The 25,797-nt window shown below is 41.0% G+C and overlaps 1 long non-coding RNA gene across 1 annotated transcript; it reads right to left on the bottom strand.

The window, feature by feature from the left end:
- Positions 1-12,683: 12,683 nt before the first annotated feature.
- LOC118169948 lies at positions 12,684-25,572 on the bottom strand. Its single transcript, XR_004752392.1, has 3 exons — positions 25,500-25,572; positions 22,886-23,126; positions 12,684-13,458 (listed from the first exon to the last, which is right to left on the bottom strand). It is a non-coding gene; the product is annotated as an uncharacterized LOC118169948 (long non-coding RNA).
- Between the last annotated feature and the right edge of the window lie 225 nt (positions 25,573-25,797).

Raw genomic sequence — 25,797 nt, 5'->3', positions numbered from 1 at the left:
GGCTCCTTTGTACTTTGTGCTTTTGTACCCTTTTCTTCTCAAGTCCTTTTCATGTTTCCTCCCTTTTGTTTTTCCCTGGGAGCCTTTATTGTCATTTTATCCTTTATTTTTAGTCTTGAGCCGTACAGTAGGAACTAATACTAAGAAAATTGAAAAGGAAAAAGCTGCATAAGCCAATGTAGTAAAGAACAATCATATACTGAGCCATAGGAGAACTTACAAATGAAGGCACAGTGGTGAAGCCCATATAGTTTTCGTCTCTGAGGTGCAATACCCATGAAAAATAAAACAGTGACATTTCCTTTAGAAACAAAAAAGGCAAGCCCATAAACAAATAAAAAAGCCCCACACCTGTGTGCATCTATGACTTTGCTATAAAAATGGCCTGGAAATGGGCCTCTTTGCAATCGGAATCTGAGATAAATCCCCCACGCATTAAGATAAATCTATTTTTAAGACACAGATGTGAGAGAATTTGCCTGGAGACTCCTACCAAGTGAGCAGAACCTGACAGTGACGGATTTTGGCTTGTGTTGGAAGCTGACTTATTGTTTTATGAGTTAACAACTTATTGTTTAAATGCTTTAATGCTGATTTATGCCAAGATTGCTTGTTTTGTATAAAGAGGTATAAAACCAGCTATCTCTTATATAAATCACATTCCTGATAAAGTCTCTTTTCAACTGAGGAGACAAACATGGCCAATTAATATTGGGAATGTGACAGATTGTTGCTACCGTTAAGCTGAACTATCTTTGTGAATATCAGATTTCTTCCTCATATTTTTCCATGCTGCAACTACAATTGAATAAAAATAAAAGTTTAAAAAAGAGGAGGCTCCAAGCAGTAGCAGATCCCTTTTTTCTTCCTTGTTAATTGTTAATTTCTTTCATGCCCCTTCTTATGAGTTGTTCCACTGATGTTGTTGGTTCCCACCAAACCCAGAGCCATGGGTAGACCCAGTCTTGGTCCCCATGGCAGAGGGGAACACAAGGTATGCTGCATCCCGCTGCTCCCCTGGGCCACCATGTGTGAGCTTCCCAGGGGATGTAAATGACCAGGCAGGGAAGCAGGATGGCAGCTTTTCTGATCCTGCCAGCCTCCTGAGGGAACCACTCCAACAGTTCATAGGGACCAAAGTGTAAAAAGGGATCTCACCCCTCATTTCTTTCCTCAAGTGCTGTATTCATGTATTCTCTATTTTTAAGTTGATTGCTCCAGCTGTTTTAGACTTTGATGACTGTCTTAAAATTTCCTTTAGCTCTATTTAGCATACATTATCATTTGATTCACCTAAGAAGCTACCCCTATGAGTTTTCTGTCTTTCTGTAGCTGCTTCTCCATCCAGCTGTTCTGCCGCTTTATCCCTGGAGTCTATCTCTGCTGAACGCCTCTGTACTAGAGCGTGTTTTAATAGTTCGATAGCATTATGTATTGTTACAATATGTAAGCAAATAATCACAGAATCACAGAACTGTAGGGGTTAGAAGGGACCTCGAAAGATCATCGGGTCCAACCCCCCTGCCAAAGCAGGTTCCCCAGAGCAGTCTACCCAGGTAGGCATCCAGACGGGCCTTGAATATCTCCAGAGAAGGAGACTCCACAACCTCTCTTGGCAGCCTGTTCCAGTGCTCCGTCACCCTCACTGTGAAGTTCTTTCACATGTCAGTGCGGAATTTCCTGTGCTCTATTTTGCAGCCATTGCCCCTTGTCCTACCCCCACAAACCACTGAGAAGAGGTTAGCTACATCCTTCTGTCTCCCACCCCTCAGATATTTATAGACATTGATAAGATCCCCCCTCAGTCTTCTTTTCTCCAGGCTGAACAGACCCAGGTCTCTCAGCCTGTCCTCATAGGAAAGATGCTCCAGGCCCCGTATCATCTTTGTGGCCCTCCGCTGCACTCTTTCCAGGAGATCCCTGTCTTTTTTGTACCGGGGAGCCCAGAACTGGACACAGTACTCCAAGTGAGGCCTGACCAGGGCAGAGTAGAGGGGGAGGATCACCTCCCTTGACCTGCTGGCCACGCTCCTTTTAATGCACGCCAGGATCCCATTAGCCCTCTTGGCCACCAGGGCACACTGCTGGCTCATGGTCAACCTGTCGTCCACCAGGACCCCCAGGTCCTTCTCCGCAGAGCTCCTCTCCAGCAAGTCGTCCCCCAGCCTGTACTGATTCTTCCGGTTGTTCCTTCCCAGGTGCAGGACTCTACACTTGCTCGTATTAAACCGCATCTGGTTTCTTCCTGCCCATCTCTCCAGCCAGTCCAGGTCTCGCTGAATGGCAGCACAGCCTTCTGGCGTGTCAGCCACTCCTCCCAGCTTTGTGTCATCAGTGTACTTGCTGAGGGCAGACACTATTCCCTCATCAAGGTCGTCAATGAAGATGTTGAACAAGACCAGACCCAGCACCGACCCCTGGGGAACACTGCTAGTCACAGGCCTCCAGCCAGACTCTGCTCCGCCGATCACCACCTTTTGAGCTTGGCCAGTCAGACAGTTCTCAACCCAATAATCTCACTGTTTCAATATGAATTCAATATGCAAAACTACTAGCTGAAACTATGAACTAGAAAGAAAGAACAGAAATGGCTTTGTAGGGTGATGGCAATTCAAGCATTTTCTCATCAGTGTTTTAACCATAAAGATCAGGCAGGTCAGAGATACTTTTAAAGCTATAGTCAGGCAACCTGGACTGGAATTCAGCTTCCAGGGACTAGAAAGAGTCACTCACCAACCCCAGTACAAGCAGTTGGACCCAGCAGGGCAATGTCAAGGTAGAGACAATGGCCTGAGCTGGAGGCTCAGGCTCAGGTTTGTAATTGCTTCACTTCTCATCCCTTTCCTCACTAGGCCGCTGTGGGGGTCAGGAGGTGCAAAATGCCTCAAAAAATGTCTGAATGTCTGCTGTTATGGGTGTGTACAGCTGATATGATTAGCCAGCTGCATGGCAATTGTTTCATAAATGTGTTCCTCACACACAAAAATCATAAATAACCTTTTAAGTTAAATTCTTCAGTCAGGAACCTTGGCAGAATGATGTTGCAATAAATTTTATGGAGATATAACCGGGGATGATGAGTTCTTGGGTTATGATGTTTATTAAAGTGTTTATTGGAACCTTGTGGTACAGTAACAAATGATATCATAAAACACATTGGGTTATTTCTAATCAGCAAAACAACACAAAACTGGGATATTTGAGACAAACACATTTATTCTTTTCCTTCATTTACCATTCCATGAAAAAAAAAAAAAATCAGATATAATTCTGAAGTCTTTTCAATCACACCTAATTTAGAGTACTGTGCTAGCAAGAATGTCCTTTCTCCCATCCTACATATTTCACCACCTATTCTGTAAGCATTTTGGTCTACTTCAGAGGTGATGTCCCTGGAGTCAACACTTCCTTCTTAGTTTCAAAAGTCTAAAACTTCCAATAGTCTTGGCTTATAAACTTAGGGGCACCAAAATGGATATCTAATGTCTTATGTTTTTTCATGTAACATCCTAAATTATTTTGAGCTAGGTATTTAGGGGGGGTAAATGCAACCTTTTCAAGGTTCTCATAGTTGATCATAAAATATTGGTATCCCTGCTTTCTGTGAGTGATGGTCCCCTAGCCGTACCCTGTTCTTTTGAGATGCAGGTCCACATTAGCACATCTAGCTCTGAAGACATTACCGATGTCCTGTGTTGGGCTGTCATATTTCTTCTCTCTGCTTTACTGTTTCCTTTCTCACAAGCCTGTGCTCATCCAGTCTACTGAGACTGTAAATTTTTAATTGCAGTGACTTTCATTGCCAGAGCTTTTGTCAGCTTTGCACAACTGGCATCCCAATGCTGAGGGGCTAGTGCATAGCCAACAGCTCCAGTTTGCTCCTCGTGGCCTCGTGGCAAGAACTTGGGCTGGCCAAAGCTATGCCAGTGCATGGGCAAAGCTAAACACATTGGCACTGCTCTGCTCCTAGAGCCAAGGAAGCTGGCATGATTTGGGGAGGATGAAAGTACACAAAGGGGATGGAAAAAGAGGAGCGCTTTGCTCTGAGATCAGGAAAGCTGTCAAATATATAGGTAGGAGCAACCAAACCCTGAGTGAAAAGGAGCAACACAGGTGCAGCATAGGGATTGTGGGGAGAGGCATGTGCCAACTGGGAAGTGATGTATCAGGGACTGGGAATGACAAATGCCTGGAGAGAAAGGAGAGAAGAATGAGGGCTGAGTGTTGCAGAGGGATGGAAATTTCAGTGGCTTGGGGAGTTTGGGGGAGAGTAAGGAAGACTTATGGTGGTGCTGGGTGTTGACACAGGTCTCCTTCCTGCACATCCATCTGTGCAGGAAGCAAGAAATATCTTCTCTGCAGTTACCTCGGCAGCTCAGGCAGCCAGTCCCCAACCCTTCTAGCAAAAAAGATAGGCAAAAGCAGGGAAATAAGCCAAATCTGCAGCAGCCAGAGCTGACCATAATTTTGCAGCCACCAGCAGTTAGCCATCCAAGGCAGCTACCTGCTCTGACTGTGCCTAAACTTTGTCCTAGCTGATCTCAAGGTGGAAGGAAGATTCAAAAGGATAAACTGTATATATGTGTCTATTCATAACAAGGGATATTTTTTAGCTTTGGAGACTGGTGAGTAATCTGATGAAAATCACTAAATAATATGGGGCATGAAAGTATAATTTATTTATTTATCTATCAGCATTTAATCTAAATCTACTTATTTATATTTCTGAATGTCTACAGATGCAGAATTGAGGCCTACAATAAGTGGTGGTTTAGATTGAGTATATTTGTCCTAAAGCACCTCATCTTCCCAATAAAGCCCTTCAAAATGCAAATCTGTGGAAAGAAGGTTCATGCTCACCCTAGCATGACAGAACACTGAGGCTGCTTGTCACACACACTGTCACATCCCTGGCCACAGCCTTGCATGGCTACACAGTGATCATTTTTCAGCCACAACTCTTACAATTTCTTGCTTGGCACAAGCTGTGAAAGGGAATATCTCCTTTTGACATGCAGATTTTCTGTTTACATGAGCACCTTTTATCTTGGAAACCAAGGGGTCCATCCCCATAAGAACTTTATTAATCTTGTTTTAGTTCTGTCTTAATACTCATATGAGTAATGTAAAGGAGGTGACGACAAGCTTCAGCCAAACCTGTTGCAACATGCAACAGTTTACCCCATGTAGTAAATATTATATAACACATTTTCATAGTTTTTGTTGTTGGTGGTGGTTGGTTTGGTTGCTTGTTTTTTTTGTTTGTTTGTTTGTTTGCTTGCTTTTTCTAAGGTGGGGAGGCATTACTGAGTTCTCATGTATTTGTTCACTGGCACTGTTGTCCCTGTTGGGGACTTCACTCCTTCATTCTAGCTTGCTGAGATGGGCATGTGGTGACAGGGGTTGAGCATGAAAAGGTGCGCACCAGAGAGAGCTAAGATGCTAATGGCCACTTTTTGGTTTTCTGACATATAACAACTTACTGTTTTCATCTTGTTGGTATTATCTTGATGATGAATAACCTACAGAGAAAATATTTTCTTGCATTCTGTGGCAGAGCTCTCTTGAACCTCCCTTATCTCCAATACACAAGCATACAAACACATATTTTTTTTTTTTCTGTTGCAATCCCTGCTGGCTAAACATTGTCTTTGTCCAGGAGCCTGCTCTAGAGTGAAGTGGAGGAGATTAAAAAAACTCAGAAGGCTGGAAGGCAGCACCTCATCACCAAGCAGAGAGGCCAACACCAGCAAACTCTTTGTTGAGAGAGATACTTGATTTTTGCTAATTTGGACAGCACAGTTGTCAAACAGGAGGCTCAGGTCTGGCCCAGAGATATCACGTGGATATGTCATTAAAAACCAGATAGTACTTAGTTTTAGCACTGTGGCTAGAAAGACCTGAAAAATCATTGCAGCATTTGCCCAGGCCATAATGTTATACTCTAAATATTTCCACACTGTTGCTGTACAATCATATCCATAATTCACTGCTCTCTCCAACAAAAGGCAAAATTGGCCCTTTTTTTTTTCACAAAGTGGAGGCCAGGGTTGGAAAGCAGGGATGTAACTGACAGAAATAGTGAGAGGATAGAGCTGTACACCAGCTCCAAGACATGAGGCCAGGCCAGAGCCCGTGTGGGCAGGGGGAGAGCAGGGGAAGGTGGCAAGGGCCTGTAGAGGCTGGGTGGGCAGAGGCCTGACATGGCGAGCCAGCAGGTCCGAACAGCTGGAGCGTCGATGGGCCAGAGGGGAGGGAGTGCAATCAGTGTTAATTAATTATGCTGTGTTTATTTTTACTCTGTTATTCAGTGCCCCAGGTGCTTTACATGTGGAGAGGGAGGGCACACTAATAAATTGGTATCGCTGCTTATTATTATGTACTAATTTGTAGCAGCCGTTTGTGGGCTTTTTTTTCTTTTTCTTTTTTTTTTTTTTTTTTTTTTTTTAAGCAAGTCAATAAAGATAATATTCCTCTAAGGTGATTTCAAGATAAGAAGGCAGTTTACCAGTGCTCCCAAATTTCAGCCAGCTGTCATTAAATGTGTCTCTGCGGCTGGTGGAAGGCTTTGTAGCTGGGTCAGGGCTGCAGGAGCCGGCTGCAGGGTTGCTAAGGGAACCGCTGTGTCCTGAGATCCTTCTTATGCATCAAACTTTCATCTCACAAAATTTCTGTAGGCAAATCACTGTGAGATGAATGCTAATGTGCTGCACGATTGGGACAAGGGGGCTGAGGTAGCTAGGAGGACTGAGTCACATTTGTTTGATTTCATTTTTGTATTATGTGTGTGCACAGATGCATATCTAATACGATGTAAATATATGGTATTACACATGCATTTGTGCTTCTGATATACTAAACCACAGGGATTGTCAGTAATAGTATTTGGGTTTGGGGGAGGGGGTGCTAGGTTTTTTTGGAAGGTACTGCACAAGGAGAAAAAAAAAAAAAAGAAAACACATAAAGGTTACTAGAAGGACCTTCATTTTGACAGGCTTTGGATCAGGCTGAAGTGCTGGCAGTCTCACTGGAGCATTTCTGTCTCTAAAACAGGAGGCAATGGTCAATCAAACAAGTGATACAGATTAAACTGCACTCTTTGAGCTGAAAAATATTGGCCAAGAATTTTAAACAAACTTTCACTTAAGAAAAAGGCAATAAGCTCTTTAATCTATACAGAGAATAGATCACATCTCTTTTTCAGGTGTCACCTTATCAGAGAGGTCCATAGATAGTCTAGCACACTGCACACCATTTATCTATCTCAAAAAGTGGAAGGGTTGAGTCAACCCTGCTGGGATTAAAACCTTTGTTTCCAGGGTGTCTGGATATTTCAAAGCTGATACTTAAACTACTAAGCCAACCCCTCTGGCTTAGTTCATTATACAGTGGAGCAGCTTATAGCAAACCCTGACCTATAGTGAAATTGTTTATACCAAAGGAAAGTGAAAATCCTGAATAGCTTCAGTGATGATGCTGGCTTCTAGCAAGAGTATAATTGGTATATACACATCAATAAAAGTTATAGAAGTTAGTGTACTTTATCTATCGATTGCTGCAATCCTTCTTTAAGGCAGTATTTGAATTTTACAAAAGTCTTCACTTTAAATTAGTCTTACAGTGAAATGTCATGACTGTGGCATGGGATATGATTCATCAAGAGAGGACTGTAATACTTTTTTTGGTCTCAGAATTTCCCTTGTATTTTCAAAAACTAGCCAATGGTTTGATTTTAGATCAGTAAAAAAATAAAAGTAAAATAAAATGTTTGAAAAAAAAAAAAAAAAATCCTTCTTAACCAAGTTCTCTAGCCCTAAACAGTACAGGCTTGACAGACCATCTATTATAAATTGCTCAGCTCTGCAATTTCCAGGAGCACAGAAGTCTGCTACAACATAGTCTTGTTTGTGTTTGTACTGACGAGCCTTAGATTGATGCAGTTCATAAAGACAAACAGATAACTTTCAATGGCTGACTTGTATCAGCCTTCAGCAGACCATGAGAAGTAAGTTTCAACCTATATCAGGATTAAGACCTAGAGCACTCCACATTAGGGTAAATTAAACTTTTGTCATATCAACTGGCTCCACTAGAAAATTCAGTTTACAGGCAGAGTCTGAGCATGCTCTTCCACAAAGGAAAATGGGTCATTGTGGTAGAGGGGATTATGCATTTTTCTTTGAAAACACTTTTTTCTTTTTTTTTTTTTTTTTTTTTTTTTGAAATGATACAATTCACAAAATTGGCACTGTTGTTGCAGCATGATAATCTATGGATATAAATGTGGCAGGGCTTGCAGGGGTAGGTAGTATCTTAGATCCTACAGATTGTTGGAAAAAAAAAACAGTCAGCCTTTCAGATACAAGAGCCATTCTTCAAGGCTGAAATAAAAGCAGTATCTTCAGTCTTAAAGGCAATTGAACAGTTGGTCTGAGTTTAACTTGATTACATTAAATAGTTAGACTATCTGGGTGAGAAAGTGGTTGGTACCTGTGGAGCAGAAGAGTGGTATGAGCAAGGAAAAAGTTGATAAGATTATTAGCTCCTATTGGGGAAAAAGAGAAAAAGACAGGTAATTCATTGCCTGTGAAAGATGAAGGAGCTTGAGGAGGGAATTACAATGTGCCATAAAGTCAATCTCTCTATTTAGTCTGTAATTTTTAGTGTCCAGCAGGGGTGTGCATTTCAGTACCCTCACTCCTCTTCAAAGGTGCTTTTTCATCTCCCTGGAGAGTTAGGCCTGAGTGGTAGCAGATGGAGTAGCTGTTTTGTGAAAAAAGTCCGTCTGCTAACTGGGAGATTTTGTCCTTTAGTGATGATCTCTGTGAGTTTTTTCAGTGTGAGATTATTGTTATTTTACTCCTATGGAAACTGTGTGAGCATCTGTCCCACTGATCAGTGATAGTGTTTTCTGGGATGTGTTTATGCGGAAGCCAGGGGGGTTGGTGCTTCTTTAGTGGTGCATTTACCATAGTGATCATGGAAATGTTGTCAACTCTCTTGTTTTGCTCAGACACAGTATGGCTAACAGTCCATTTGTCCAGACTTCTTCAATTTCCAGGAAAGAATGATGCAAGGGACGGTATGCAAAGCCCATGTTTGCCACTCTTCCCTCATCCATGTAGTCAGTTCTTCTGCCACAAAAATGAACCAAGTTTGCTGAACACAGAATCACAAAAACTTTGGAGGATTTAGGCTGAATGTGAATTCTGAAGGTCACATAGTCCAAGATCCTGCTAATAAACAAAGCAGGACTGACTTCAAAGCTGAGATTTGGTTGGTTGGAAACTTGTTGAACTGAGTTTTGAATATTTCTGGTGATGAAAATCACCTTTGCTATAGCATATAATTTCACTGGGCACCTTCAAGAAATGTCTGTCTCTGTCTCCGCTATACTTTCCCATTAGGTAGTAAAAATCAACAATCTGATCTTCTTGTAGCCTTCTCTTTTCCAGGCTGAACAGGCCCTGCTCCTCCAACCCCCAGCTGCCCTGGTGACCCTCCCTGTTATGGTTTTGGTTCAGACAGAGTTAATTTTCTTCATAGAGGCCCAAACAGTGCTATGTTTTGGATTTTTGATGAAAATAGTGGTGATAACACATGGATGGTTTCAGTTGTGGCAGAGAATTTCTTGCACAGAGCCAAGGCCGTTCCTGCTCCTCGCGCTGCCCTGCCACCGAGGGGCTGGGGGTGCACCAGGAGCTGGGAGGGGACACAGCCAGGACAGCTGGCCCAGGCTGACCAGAAGGATGTCCCACACTGTGTGGCGCCGTGCTCAGCAATAAAGCTGGGGTAAAGAAGGAGGAAGGGGGGACACTGGGAGTGATGGTGTTTGTCTTCCCAAGCAACCACTCTGCATGACGAGCCCTGCTTTCCTGGAAGTGGCTAAGCACCTGCCTACCAATGGGAAGCAGCAAATGGGTTCCGAATGGGTTCCTTGGTTTGCTTTGCTTGTGCACGGCTTCTGCTTTACCCGCTGAGCTGTCCTTATCTCAAACCGTGAATTCTCACACTTTTACCTTCCTGATTCTCTCCCCCATCCCATCTGGGGGAGTGTGAGTGAGTGGCTGTGTGACACTAAGATGCTTGCCGGGGTTAAACCGCAATGCTCTCCAAGACTTGCTTTAGTATGTCAGTATTTTCTTTGTTAGGTTAGGTCCATACAGGAGAAATGGGATGGCCAAACTGGCGTTCCAGATGTAGTTTCACAAGTGTCAAATTGTAGTGGATTTACGTGGCAAGGTTTTGGTAGCAGGGGGCCATAAGTGTGACTTCTGTGAGAAGAGTCTAGAAGCTGCCCCATGTTAGGTAAGAGCCCCACTACTCACCAGAGCTGAGCCAATAAGCGATGTTGTTTGCACCTCTGTGACAGCATATATAACACAGGGGAAAAAATAAAAAATAAAGAACACTGCCATACACAGTAGTTGGGAGAGTGAGAGCAGAAACAGCCTTGCAGGCACCATGGTCAGTGAAGAAGAAGGGGGAGAGGTGCTCCAGGTGTCGAAGCAGAAGTCCTCTGCGGCCTGTGGTGAGGACCATGGTGAAGCAGGATGTCCCCCTGCAGCCCATGGAGTACCATGGAGGAGCAGGGTTCCACGCTGCAACCCGTGGAGGAGACCACAGTGAAGCAGGTGGATCTGCACTGATAGAGGCTGCAGCCTGTGGAAGACCCCTGCCAGAGCAGATTCCAGGCCAGACCTGCAGCCTGTGGAGAGGAGACCATGCAGGAACAGGTGACCTGGCAGGAGCTGCTGCCTGTGGGGGACCCAGGTTGGAGCAGTTTGCTCCCGAGGGATGGACCCCGTGGTACAGACCCATATCTGGAGCAGTTCTTGAAGAGCTGCTGCCTGTGGAAAGACCACACAGGATCAGTTCAGCAAGGACTGCATCCCGTGGGAGGGACCCCACAGCACAGGGGACGAGAGTGACTGAGAAGGAGCGGCAGCAAAGAACTATAGACTGACCACAACCCTCGTTCCCCAGTTCCCCTGCGCCACTCGGGGGGAGGAGGTGGAAGAGGGCGGATGAGGGAAAGGCGCTTTTGGTTTCTTTCCTTTGTATCTCACTTCTCTAGCTTCTTAGTTATCTCCCTGTGCTGAGTCTGTTTTCCCCTTCACAATATTTGTTAATGATCTCCCCGTCCTTATATCAACCCTGGAGCCATTTGCATCATATTTTCTCCCCTTTCCCTTTGAGGAGGGGGAGTGAGAGAGTGGCTGTGGTAGAGCTCGGCCGCCCACCCAAGTAAAACCACCACACAAATAGAGGGAAATAACCACCACCCTGCCTCTATCTGCTGGCTGTGATCTTTTAATGGAGCCCAGTACTCAGTTACACCGCACTTCTACAAACATGATTTACTTTGGTAAATCTGTTGATTGTTCCTGGCTGCCACCTGTCCTTCATGTGTTTAGAAATTGATGTGCTCTGCTAGTTTTCAAAGTACTGAAGTGGGGCTAACCAGCCTACATCTCTGTAAATCCAGTAACGTTGGGTGTAACATCAGCCTTTTCTCAGTTATCAGCAACCCCTCAAATGCTATGATTTTTCACAAATGACAGCTGCCTCAGAAGTATATCAGCCATTCTTTCAGCACCTGCTGAGGAGCTCCAGCTAGCCCCATGGACTGCAATGCATCCACCCACCTTCTATATATAGTCCCAAGTTGTTGTTTCCCCACAGAGCTGTTCTCATTTCCAAATTGCACTGATGTGTGCAGAGATCTGAGAGCAGGTTTTCTCTGAGACAAAAAGTCATTGAGTGCTTCAGGCTTTTCCACCACTGGGTTCTCTCCCATTCAGAAATAGAAGTGCATTTTCTCTGAGCTTCCTTTTTATTTCTGTCATGCTTGTAAAATCACCTCTTGTTACCTTTTATGCTTCTTCTCCAGTTTTAGCTCCAACTGGGCTTTGGTCTTTCTGGTTTTGTCCCTACATGTCTGAGCAATACTTTTATACTTCTCCTTTGTTGTCTGCCCTTGTTTCCACTTCTTATGCACTTGGCATTTTAGTTCATTAAGAAGCTTCTTGGTTAGCCAAGTGGGCCTCCTGCCAAAATTCCCAGTCTTCCTGAACAATGGACTGAACAAGTGGTGCATGTTGATCTCCAGGAAACTTACTTTTGGCAATGAACTTAGTGAGACCGGGGGAGGGAAAGTGCTGGGAAATTATTTTCCAAGGAAGGATTCTAACTTTCTTTCCCTACGGAGGATATTTCAATATTTCAAGGTTGCAGTGTTAGCCAATTAGTTGTACACAACTGGTGTGATGCTTTAAAAGGAAGTGAGTTCGTATTTGTTATTGTAATGTTTTGTTTAAAGGTGGGATCTATTTTAGCAAAAGAATTCCTTCACGGTGATCTCATCTTATTAGTTATGGGGGTAATTGCGTAGCTGTAAGATTTCCCTCAAAGCTAATACACCCCATGCTTCAGGGTCTAAGTGCATACCTCAACCTTGCTCTGTTTTAAATGATTAATTTTGGTCATTTGATGATCACAATGGTAGGTGTGCTGATCTTGGTTCTGGATGTATTCTATCCATTTCTTATGTTGCTGGTTGTGACTAGGAAATTAGGGTTTGTACAGAAAGTGATTAATGAAGCTGTGGTAGAAATCAATTGGGATTCTAGGTTTTCAGTCCAGATGATGAGACTTTCTTAGGTTTATTCTAAGTTATTTATAATCTCTTTTTCATGGTGACTCCTATAGTATATCATGGGGGTATATTGTTTTCCCAGCTGTGACAATGCTTGAGGAAAGTTATTGCTATTGAAGGCAAAGTTTTAGGTGCTAAAGGTAAAATGTGTGAGGCAGTCTTTGTTTCAGGGTGCTCTTTCTATCCTACAAATGCTTCTGTTTTATAGCCTAGGATCCTTCTTTGCTCTGAAAGTACCTACTGCCTTTTTTTCACTGCTAAATATAAACATAGAATTCAGAGCAATTGTTCTCTACTCATATTTAGCTTTGAAGAGCATCACTTGTCTTTCAAATCTAATAAAAGATATATCTGTTTTTCTCTTCCAGCTATACCAGTTGATCTAGCAAAATGTATTACTTCTCTACAATCCTCTTCTCCCTCTAATTCAGAGAACATAATGGACTGGATTTGAATAGCTACTCAAATCTGCTTTTTCATCTGTGTCTCCTCTCATTTAGCCACTTGCAGAGCAAGAATCATAAAATCAGAGAATCAGAGAACCATTAAGGTTGAGGAATTTCTGGAGGTCATCTATTCCAATTATTTACTCTAAGCAGAGCTAACTCATTTCTGGTTGCACTTATCTATTCTGAACTTCATGAGGTTCCCCTCAGTCCATTTCTGCAGCCTGTCCATGCCTCTGAGTGGCAGCCCCACCCTCCAACCATCTTCTTTTTCCACTTTTGTTGTCATCTAAAAACTTGCTGCGGGTGCACTCCATCCTTGGAGATCAAGCAGCTGTCCTGGGCCTCTTTGTCCTATGGAAAAAAAATACCATATATATAGGAGCAAGGTAAATTATCAACTTCAGTTGGTGGGATTCCAAGAGTAAGGAAGAAGTTTGACCAGTAAGGTTAGAGTCAAGAAAGAAAATATCAGAGCGGTCTTTTGTGCAGAAGATTATTTTTTTTTTCTGGCTTCTAAATCTGAGAAATGCAGGCATCAAGTAAGAAAGACATAATATGAAGTACTTTATTTTTCTTTTCAATTTACTTTGATCAAAATACTATTAATTATCTCCACTAATAGAAAACCTCTTTCTATAAAAAGGCGCAGTGTGGAACTATCAACCCAGAAGCCAAAAGGGATTCTCTTCAGAAGAATATTTTCCAATTAAGACATCCTCAGTTGAAAAACTTATTCTATAAAACACATATTTATTTATTTATTTTATAGACAGCTATACTAAATTCTCTTACTTAGGCAGATTGTTTCTGAAAAGTTTGCTCTGAGACTAGTTTTATTTGCCCTTGAAGTTTTCTTTCCCTTATGTTTACACATAGGTTTTACATTTTGAGTCTCGGTAGCTTGTGAAGATCTTTAAAACATATTTTAGTTTCATAACTAAAATAATATTCATGCCATTATAAAAAAGACTTGATTTTTGCACAGTGAACTTCCTGCAAATTAAATAAAAGTATTTAAATAACTGATAAGAGTTAAAATTGAAAAAAAAAAAAAATCTTTAAAAATCAATTCTGACCATGCTTGTATCTTTGGCTAAATCTAAGCAGGATTGAGGCAACCTCCGACCCTTTTGTGATGCCATTCGACACACTTTGTCCAGGTCCAGGTTGAAGAATTGTGAAAGTAGTCCCTGAGACAATTAACAAGATACCAGTGTAGGTGTCTTGCTGCTTGCACACATTAAAGTGTGCTTTGTCTCGATGAAGTGAGAATGGTTTTCTGTTATAAACCAAGCTACTTTTATTTACATTGTTTACCAACCTGTAAACTCTAACCGTGGCACTGGGACCGGGGGCCCCGCCCCCCCCGTTACTTTATAATTCAGTGTGCCTTCTAATTTGAATGCACCTTCACTTTAAAGTAAATGCTGTAAGTGAATTTCAGCTCTGGCAAATAGCCAAAATAGACATTGTGACATGGGTCTGAGGATGACTGTAGCCCATGTTATCATAAATATATGCCCCTGGTATAGCAAGAGCCTGGGTTTTCTTTCAGTCTGCATTATCAATATGTTTTTACCTCCACTGCCTTTTTGTCCACTTGACTTGGTGTTGTCCTTTTATTACTACTGAACTCCTCCTCCTGACAGAGGGCTGCACGAATCTTCCCAGTCATGAACCAAGGCAGATGCAGCTAGAAAAGGATGTCCTCTCTCTCACTTGATGTTAAAGAACAAAGTTACTTTCCCCTCATTGCACCTATGCTGCTCAGGAGCAAAGTAGAAAGCTTTCATAATGTCTTTCAAGCCTAAGCAAGCAGCGGTCTGCTGGCAAGAAATTTAAGCTCAGACTTCAATGACTATTTCCTGGTTGGTTGGGTTGGTTGCCAGCACTATAACAAAGACAAAAACTTTGAAGAGAACAGGCCAGATGGCATAGAGGTTTGCAGACCTCTGATATAATGCTGGTCATAGCTGATGTACTGATGCCAAACTGATGTGTCTTAATTGTCCTATGTGGCCACCTTGCAGAGAAAATATATGTCCAGTTCCAGACCTTGATGGGAACCAGAAATGAAAGCAATGTCTATCCTGAACCAGAAGCCATCTGGCTTCATTTTTCATTCTGCAATAAACATCCCAGTGCCCATCACCCTGTCTGGAGGAGTGACTTGGTCCCATTAAAGGGTGTTCAAGCATGCAAGATACAGCTGATACCAGCTGAAAAATCCCTGAAATCAGATAGTCACTTGACTCTATGGCTATGGCATATTCAAACCTTGCTAGGAGATTTTTGGATTGTGCTGCTTCACATGTCATCCAATCACCTTTGTCTTGCAAGCCTCAGCCTGCTCATCTGCATCAGTGCAGGGAGGTCAGTGTGGACACTGATGTCATTCAGCATCTCAGACATTCCTTCAAGGTACATGAGAGCCTCACAGGTGAGCATGCTGCAGACCACTTGTGGACAGGACAAATGGAAGGTCCTTTCTAGCTGTGATGTAAGTGCTCCTGGGACAGACATCAGACTTTTTGGCAGCCCACATGCCTTGCAGCATGGATACAAATGAGGTTCCTGGAGGCACTGCAGGGCCTGGAAGAAGAATATGAATGGTTATCTTCGATGTGCTGCATTAGTCATCAAAAGCAATCTCAAAGGTTGCCTTTGTGATCACACATCAAAAAGCAATGCCCCAAAGAACTACGACATACCTGAAGGTGCCAAAAAGCTATTGGTAACTCAATTTTAAGTTAGCTGAGTGCTGAAGCAAAGGCTTCCTAATGTATTTGAAACTATCATGTGTCAAAGGAAATAAATCTCCACTTGAGGTCCACCTGAAGTGCATCTGAAATAATTTAGTGTTACCCCTCAGGAAGGCCCCAGTAGTTTAGCTGTGGTTTAAGCACTCCTGGCTCACTGGGACTGCAGTGAGTCCAATTTAGCTGTGTCCACCTTTGATGTAGTGGTTGGTGCTGGGCATCTCTCTGTCTTGAGCACAGGAGGCCTCTCATGCTCAGGCTATGCACTGCTCCCCTGGAGAGATGCTCTTCAGAAGACGTCAGGAGCAACCTCTGCTTCCATTTGGCCAAAAAAACTCTCTCCAGCAGCTTATCTTGGGGTTGTGCACACTGGTTCATCCTGTCTAGTGTTCCTTGTCTACTCCATCCTTCTCCAGCCATCACTGCTTCTCTGTTCTTTCTCTGCTTCTTGTGCAGTTTGCAGAATGGGAGGCTGCAAACTCCTCTCACAGTACAGATGAAGCATGAGCTGATGGTATTCTCAGTGCTTTGTTCTTCGGGACAGCCAAACTATTCCTTACAACTGTCCTGAATCAAGGTCAGAGGACCTATATTATATTAACAAGCAATGACAGTTCTCTCACTTTCTCACTTTTGTTTAAAATAAAATAATATATGTAAATGAATGGGGGAAAAAATGTCCCTGCAGTGTAAGACTGCACAGTTAAATTCCCCACAAAGGCAGAATTTAACTTTCCATATTGACTGCACCTTGCTACAGATATACTATACTTGCTTTTTTCTGGTTCTCAATAAATATACTGAGAGTAACAACTACAATACTTTATTAAAATTTCTTGTGCAGTGGTGCATCACAGCTCACCATGATAGTGCTTGACTACCTGCAACTGTGGTACAGAACATTTCAAAATGGTGTGGCAATCAAAAGCAGTTATAAATGTAGCAGTCTCACTACCAGACTATTTAATCTTAAATTCTGCTTATATGTGTGCTCCTCTTAAAGAAGTTTATGATATATTCAACTCATAGTGCACAAATAGCTGTGCTTTTCTGGTTAAATTAAGGCAAACAAGTGGTATTCGTTTCTATCTATAAATTAACATACAAGACAAACAGAAAGTAGGATAACTCTGTTAATCGTTTTGTATATACATCAAGCAAAAACATCTTGAAAAACCTGGGTAAAATTCTGTATGTTTTCCTCAAAAAAAACAAACAACAAAAAAAAAAGCAGAAAATAATTTAAATCTCCCTCCCTCTCCAAAAAAAAAAAAAAAAAAAAAAGGCTAGTCATTTATAGTTGTGTACTTAGTGTACTTACCCAATTTTCTCCACTTTGGCTCTTTCTTTCTTTGTCTGATATAACTAACACTTTGAACATTGATAAAACAGTATCTCCTAGAAAATCCTTTTAATTGTTCCACAGGTAATGTAAACACATGCCAGATTCTGAGATCTTTTACTTGGTTTTCACTAACTTGGTTTCTTTCAAATAGGATTAAAAAAAAAAAAAAGGCAGCATGTATTAATGGTAGAAATCCAAAACTGCTTCTCAAGCTTGCCTATCATTCTGGGCAAGAGATAATTGCTTTCTACATATATTTTAAAAAGTACTACAAAGTGACAGCAACTGGAAGCATGGAAAAACTACCTTAAAACACACAAATTAAAACAAACAAGATGCCAGAGGCACTCTTAGGAAAAGAATGAAGTACTGTCCTCCAGGCTTAGCTCTTTCAGATGCTCTCAGAGAAGAATGCTAGGGGAAAATGTTGAACTGTCAAAGTAACTGATTTACAAACTCATTCCTATAAAATGACTGTCATTATTCTTGCAGGCTAAAAAAAGCTAGAGCAAGCCTAATGGGCCACAGAGCCAAAAATCCAGTACAGATGTATTTCCATAATCACAGCCAGAAAAACCCTGCAGTTTGGAATATCTACCGTAGTTCCGTAAAGTATTAGTCTACGTTTAACATAGGTATCATGTATGTGTTAAAAAAAATGGTACTTCAGAAATATACTTTTAAATGAAGAAAATGCCAGCAGGATTTGGAGATAAGGGTAAACATTATTTTGTGTTCTTTCACATTCATTTCATTTGCACTTTCTCTCGCATTCTCCATACCAAGAACTTGGGCACTACAAATAAGTGTAGTCATTAAAACTATTTTGGTATGGTTTGTACAGATTTTTTCTCCCCTCTGTAATCTTCATGTCTCACAGACAATGCCTGAATCCCAAGGCTTTCCTCTCAACTGCATAATTTAAAGAAGAAGAAAAAAAAAAAAAAAAAAAAAAAAAGTGCTTCCGTATTGCTTTATAATATGTGGTTTAATCCACTGCCATCCATTGAACTGATGAATTTGGTCTTGGGAAAAAAATTATCAAATTATCTACTGTAAAACATATGAACCAAACAGTAATGATAACAGCAAAAGAAAATCGAAAAACAACACAAATCAAATATTTTCCTATGGTCTTAAAAAAAAAAAAAAAAAAATCAGAATCAAGAGCTTCTTCTCCTCAAGCTTCACCAGGGCCTCCAGAGACTTTTTTCTTGGAGTGAGTCATTCCTGCCACCTATCCCAGTTTAGGGTTTCAGTTCTTTCATACAACACAGCTATTTGTGTTGCTTCTGATCCTGCTGATTTCTTATTAGCGCACCTGCAGATCTTTAAATCTGCCATCACAAAGGCCGAATGAGAAACTGATTGCTTTGCAGATTTGAAGTAGATTCTTATTTTAAGTGTCTAAAATGCAGATGGGTATCTAGTGGGATTTTCAAATAAACATCATCACCTAACTCCCATTGCTTTTATCATTTCTTTTGCATTTTCAGAAGATAGTTTTATCTGTCTGGCAGGCCTTCAAGGTCAAGCTGATACACAAATTAAAAACACTGGGGGAAATTAAAATCCATTTCTGCAAAGCTGATAATATTTGAACTTTGCAGCTTCTATTTATGTAGCTAAAAATGGAAATGCCCTACTTCTATTAAGCCATATTTTTTACCTAAGAAATATTCTGCAAATTTTGGTTTTAAAATAAATTCCTGTTTTCTTATAGTTTCTCAGAATGTCCAAGTTCCTGCAGGGCTGCCATGTTGTTCATCCAAACTCAAAACCCACATATGTTAGCAAAAGAGAGTATAAGTACACGACTAATCAGAATTGTGCTTACTAAATCAATAGAAGTCACCTGTCTACAGATGACAATGAATTGATGTAAATTGGAGGGTTGCATTTAGCATATATCATTAGAAGCCAGGATACAAGCCTACAATCTTCAAATGCATATATACGTACCTGGAACTTTGTACAACAGAAACAAATCAACAAATAAATTTGTGCAGATCAGGGTCATATAAAATGCACAGATTTTGTGAAGTCTTACAAGGGAATATAATTCTAACTTGTACTGCATCTCTAGGCTACTGAAGTGGGCAGAAAGTTGAATGCAATTTGGATCACCAGCACTTTACAACAAGTAGTTCTCTCTTTGTAGAAATGTCAAGATGGTACCTGGCACACCCTGGTACTTAACTAATGAATATGAACCACCCCCATTTAATTTTGTATAGAATCCCTGAATCACTGAGTTAGGTCCTGGGCACAGTTTCAGCTGCGAGGTCCTTCCTTCAACACTTCTCAGTGCCACCTCCTTTTTCCTCTCCAGCCTCTCATTGAGGAAAAACAGTTGAGCTTGGCAGTAAATGAGCACTGAATGAAGGAGATTGATAGAACCAAGCATAAAATATCAGTGCAATTGAACAGAGAGGTCCAACTGCACTCCTGCCTTCAGACACACCAAGCATTCGTGACCTTGCAATAATTAAGCCTGAAATTCTTCTTTTTTTTTCTTTTTCTTTTTCTTTTTTTTTTTTTCCTCAGGAAATGAAACTTCTGCAAATACACTGCATCTGGGCCTTCAAAGATATTTCCTCCTCTGTTTCCAGACAACACTGAACATAGGCCAGAATGAATGATATTTAACAGAGATACAGTGGTCTTGAAATATTTATCTCCAGTAAGAGAAAAGACTCCGCTTTTGCCCCTCTGGACAGGTGAACCTGCTTTTCACTATGGGTAAAGGCAATCCTCTGCCTCTGGCTCCTTCCATGGCTCTCTACCAGCATCCCATCAGGGCAGAGCTTACTTGGAAACCTCTCCTTTCCAGTAGGTTTGGATCACCAATAGATAAGGAGAAAGATTTTCGTCAGACCTACTATGGGAGGTTTCCTTTCATTTGACAATTTTATATTCTGGAAATTTTGAACAAGTGAAAAGATCGGCATTAGACTATTTTCTGCCAAGAGAATGTAAGCAAAACATTTTAGACAGGATACAAAATATTACTACGTAAGGCACATTTTTCTTAGGCCTCCAGGAGCATGATGTTATTTCAAACATGGCATTGCAAAATAAGTGTATGGGAGCTCATTCCTAATATTTCTTTTGCCTCTCGCCTTGACTGCTCCTTGCATCACCCTTCAGCTTCCTTGCACCATCACAAGATGGAGTGTAGCAAATTACATCCACCAGACAGTCAACTCCAGATGCTAACAGCCACTAATTAGTAAGGGAGAAAGGGAGAATGCTGTTTTGCTACCTGTTGCCATAGCATTTAATAGACTCAGTTCTCCCAAACCCCATGGTTTTCCATCCATCCTGCTCCCCAGGTGCCATTAGTGGAGAATAATGGTTCCCAAGCTGAGGTCTGCAGATCACAGATGGGCTGCAAAGCCACACTTTGAAAGGCTTCCTAATTGGTAGCTCATACGTATGTTCCTGGCTGCAGCAGAGTATTAATGCTGCCTCCCTGGCTAGGTGAAAGCAGGTGTATTCTCCAGCATGAGAAAGGCCCACAGAAGGTCCAGCTGCTGCTTATTGGTCTGGGGAACTAACAGCAGAGGAGTTCATAGATGAATTTCTTGTTGAGCAGTAGTAAATTGCTTCAATAATAAAGTTGCATCTAGAGACAGTACTTCAAAACTTTCCCAGTTCCTGCAAGAAACTTTCAATACCATGAAACCACAACAAAATATTTATGTCATCACATACTTTCAAGACATGCTTACAGCATTTCTGAAACATGCAACTACTGTTTGGTTTTGAGCTTTGTTTTTTACTTTGTGTCTGTGTTTGCTCAACATGCATTTGTACCCAGGGAAAGTGATATTTGAAAGAAGCTTATTGTTGAAAGTCAGGGTAAAGCTATCAGATGCTGAGGCTTCAAGACAGAGAAAAGAGGCAGCTATTACTGCTGACTCCAATGACACTAAACTCTTTCTTCTACAGAAATGGTTTATGTAGAAAAGACTTATTCATTTATGTGTTAGGAAATTCAAAGACTGGCCCATGTTCTATATTTATTCACTGACATTGGTCCCTGGTACTGTTTTCTATCCAGAAGAGGGAACATACCTGTTTCAAAATGCATATCTTAATTGCATTTGCACAGTAGCAGGAATTGTGTGAGAAGTACTAGTCACAAATAAAAAACACATAAAAAGACCAGTAAATCCTTAACAACTCTTATCACCAGCAAAAAAAATGGACAGCAGGTAACTTTATTTTAATAAACCTATTTCATTATTCTGAAGATATGTCTATTATGAACACTATTCCTATAGGTGGAGTGCATTGTATTCCTCACTTTGAATGAAGTAATTTGCCCCTCTAATTTCAGAATGCACCAAATGTCTAACTTTTCAGACTGTACTTTTGTATTCCTGTGAGCAGGTAAAATGTTGCACCAGTGGAAAAGAATATTTAAAATAGAAGCTGTAGCACAGAACGATGTCATCCCCCAAAATCCTGCACAAATGTTCCTTCTATCTTAAGTGGGTAATTATGGCAAGAAATGGCCTTCCTCCTCCAGCCTACAATGCAATCTGGATGTGTAACTGAAGCTTTTCCTGTCAGAACAGGCACAGTGGTGTTCTTGGCAGTCACATCAGAGGATGGAGGGATTTCTGTCATTTCCCATCCACTCTCTACTCTGTTTTATGTCTCCTGTTCCTACTTTGTTGCATGATAATTTAACCCAACTCCTGTTTCTTACTGTAACTATTCCTTCATTCTCTTTCATTTTCCTTCATCCTGTTCCTCTTTACCTTTAGCTCCCTGTCCTTCATCTACTCACCTTCTTGTGTTTTACCATAAATCGGTGGGCCCTGGGGTGTTCAGACTCCTCTCATGCCATCTGTGGCTTCTCTGCTCTCTCAGTGCATGTCCAATGACACATTGCTCTCTTGGCCATGTGTCATTGACGGGACAAATAGTCACCACATGTTGTGGTGCCAAGGCATGCAAGCACAGGAATTAAAACTTTGTTACACTGATTTTAAGAGTCAGCTGATTACACACCCCTGCTTGCCTTCCCCCAAACTCAGAGCCAAGTGTGACCTGTGATATTTTGGTGTTTTGTTTTTGTTTTTGTTTTTGATCAGCTAGGTTTGCTGAAAAGATTAGCAGAATCCAAGAAAGCTGCTCAGGAAGAAAGGACACTGATCTTACCTGCCTTAACAACCAAATCAAGAAGGAAACGCTGGAGTATCATGAGATGCCTAGGCTATCACAAGTACAAATAAGCCCTGTTTATCAAAGCAGTGAAATCCGTTAAAGAAAATTTTAGTCCATAGCTTTTCTCTGTGTTGAAAATCTCTAATAAACATTATGGGTATGGGTATGCAAATGAGCTGTCAAGAGAGCAGGAGGCAGTGTTATATTCAGATTATCTCCCCAGATTCCTGCCTGTAGGGAAGCTTTTCAAGCCTATGACAATGGCCGCTCTGCACTTCCTCAGCCAGTATCCCAGACCCAGTTTTGGGACAAAGCATTAGAAGACAGGGACAAAGATAATCTCCATCTCTTTTAAATACCAAATGTCTGTATTCCTGCTGAAGAGCACTGGTGCAAAATGCCCCATGTGCTCTGTCCTGGCTTACATCCCCAGTCAGAAGCACTAAAATCCAGCTGGAAACATCTATCAAGTCAGAAGATGAAAACTTTTTACCAAATCTCTTCATGTAGCCACCAGGAAGTTAATCTCTTGGAGATTTTCCTTTCAGTGAAGCAACTCCTGCTACTGCTCCCATTGGATGGATGCTGCAGATGCTGTCAGGCAGTCGTGAGTCATCTGGTGTCACGTGGAGCTCTGGCATTGCCCTTGTCGTGCCAGGAGCTCCCATTTCATCCAGCAGTTTAAATGCAGGGGCCAGCCTTGCATGGCAGTTATAGGGCTGCCATCCCACCCCCTGCAGTTGGCGTTAAAAAGAAAATAAACATCCAAAGTTGAGGGAAAAATAATTTCTGTAATGTTGTGGGTAGATATAACATTTACAGTGAGGATCCAGAATCAAGTCCCATTATAAGAAGATGAGAAAACTTTTCATCTTCTGCTGAGGCAATGGGATCCTTTTCTGCTGTTTCTCTTTTTATGTTTTTTCTTATCCTGAATATATGAGCTCAGTTTTCAATTAAAACGTTTCACTTATTTCTGCTCACTACTTAGAAATAAAAGGAATGCGTTGTATCGATTAAAAAAAAAAAAAAAAAAAAAGAGAGAGAGAGAGAGAGAGAGAAAGAAATGCTTGACAAGCACAGGACTGTCAAAATTAGTTCATTAGGCTCCATTCAAATGATGTTTCTTGCTATGCTAAGCAACCAAAGTGGTTTAAGGCTTTTGAAATAAAATTGTTAATTGTTTGCTTTTTTTTTTTTTCCTCCTTCTGATACATTTTTCTTTGATAGTTTGGGAACACACTGCTAATTGAAAACCTTTCAGAGGAACTCAGTCCTACTCTATAGTCTGTGAAGCAGAGACAGACGTTTAAACAAAGTGAAATGGAACACATCCAGTTGGGGAAAGGCTGTTATTCATTACAGCAGGGATTTCAAGCACCACATGACCACCCATCTCCAAAATCCTCATTATCTGCCTGAAGTATCTGTCAAAGTATGTTTTCTCTATACAGGTTACTGGAAAAAGAAATCACAGGGACTAATCAGACACTGTTGTTGTTGGAAACACTTGATGGGAGAGATGGAAAGGAGAAATGATCCAAGAAAGGGGTAAAAAGAAAAAGGGAAATGAATAACTAGCTTGAGACTGTTGTTTAGGAGTTATAGAAAAAGGCAGAGCAGAACAGCAAAGCTGAAAGGCGTAACCTGGATGGCTGGGATGGCAACAAAGTGATGCAGACAGGAAGTATAAAATGTGCACTGCTTTGTTGGGGAAACTGAAGATGAGAGATAATGTTTGGAAGAAAAGTGTGCTTCATAAAAAGCATCATATTTTCTTAGAATTAAAAACTGTTGACTCTTTCCAGGGACTAAATGGCGAAGTTGTTTCCCTGAAGTGTAGGTACAACAGCTAGGTTTGGGGCATATAAGAGACTTTCAAAGGCATAAATTCAGTGTGAAAACATAGAAAAAAACGCTTGATTTTTGAACAACTGTGCGTACCCATTGTGATGCTGCGCATCTATCTTGTATATAAAATAAGCTAATGTGCAATGGCAGAGAGCGTCTGTGCATAATGAGGGCATGAGGAGGGCAGGATGGCTGTGCTTCCTTCTTAGCTCTGGAAGCACAAACATAAGCACTTTGTTGCATAGCATCAGAAGCACCCAACTTGACTATTCTGGCTCTAAAATCATCCTGGAATTAAAAAGAAAAAAAGAAAAAAAAAAGTGTGTGTGGGGGGAGAATAAAAGAAAATAAAATTAAACTGTGTACAGAAGGAAATCTTTTGAAATTGTTTCAGTTTTAATTATTTCAAGTTGCTATGCCTAACCCAAGAAAATGCAATTTAGAAATATTTTCCCCTTTAACACAGTGTTTAATGTTAATCTGCTATTCTCTTCACTATATGGTGTTAATGGATACACCATCTAGCGTGTTTTATGGTACATTTAAACCAGACATCTGGAGAAATAGCCATCAGAGTACTTATCTCTAACACCTATTGTAAAAACAGACTTAATAAAATGAGAACAAATAACAGTGCTGGCAATTACACTTATCGTTTGTATTCTGGCAAGAAAGGTCAAAAGGTTGTTGGTCTGTATATATATGAACTGATTTTCTGTAATACAGTTTCTCACCTGATTTCCCATAGGTTTTTAGAGGCTTTTTGTCTGGGGGGGAAGGGGAAGGGAAAGTTGGGTTAGGCTACCATATGCCAGAAAATAATCGTGTAACAGAAGAATCTGGTACCCCTACCAAGTATCCATTTTATGTCAGCAAAGAGTGAAAGAACCTGTCAGGATCTCAGAAGACAAAAAGTTCAACAATTTCACAGATTTTACAGATATGTACAGATGTGGACAGGGCAGCCATGCCCTCAGCTGCTATACATTACTAGCACATCAAAAGCTATTATTTTAATATTTTTTTCTAGTTATAGATCTGTTCCAGGGAACACCATTTTATAGTTTTCACTTTTTTGTTTTGTTTTGTTTTGTTTTCAGATGGATTCAGCAAGGAGTTTATGTCTGTTGTATGCTGCTCCAAGCATATGATGCACTATAAGTCTATAAGATAACCAGATAGGAGCTGAAGTAGTAAATTTAGTAGGAAGAAGTTTAAATCAGTACATGGGCAAATTTTATTCTGACAGTACTTACCCAGGTTTAGAGGATCCACAGTGATGAAGTCTTTCACATAGAAAAAGAAAGAATGTTTGTTTGTTTGTTTTTTCTAGGGTGCTATAAAAAATGAATATGGATTAAAATCAGGAATTAATTTAATGTGGAATAGTTTTTCAAGACTATTTCCCTAATGTATACGCTCCAATTCTGGAAGAAGAATGCCCTTCTTCTGATTGATATTAACCCAGCATCTGTGTGGAGAATTAATACAGAATTGCTTTTGTAGCTAATTTCCCCTGGCAGACATATTCCAAACAGAAGAAATAATCTTTTC

This window comes from Oxyura jamaicensis, chromosome 1, assembly GCF_011077185.1.
Source record: "Oxyura jamaicensis isolate SHBP4307 breed ruddy duck chromosome 1, BPBGC_Ojam_1.0, whole genome shotgun sequence".
In the NCBI taxonomy this organism is placed as follows: Eukaryota; Metazoa; Chordata; class Aves; order Anseriformes; family Anatidae; genus Oxyura; species Oxyura jamaicensis.
Note: the sequence above shows the minus strand (reverse complement) of the source record. Positions and strands in the feature narration are given on the sequence as shown.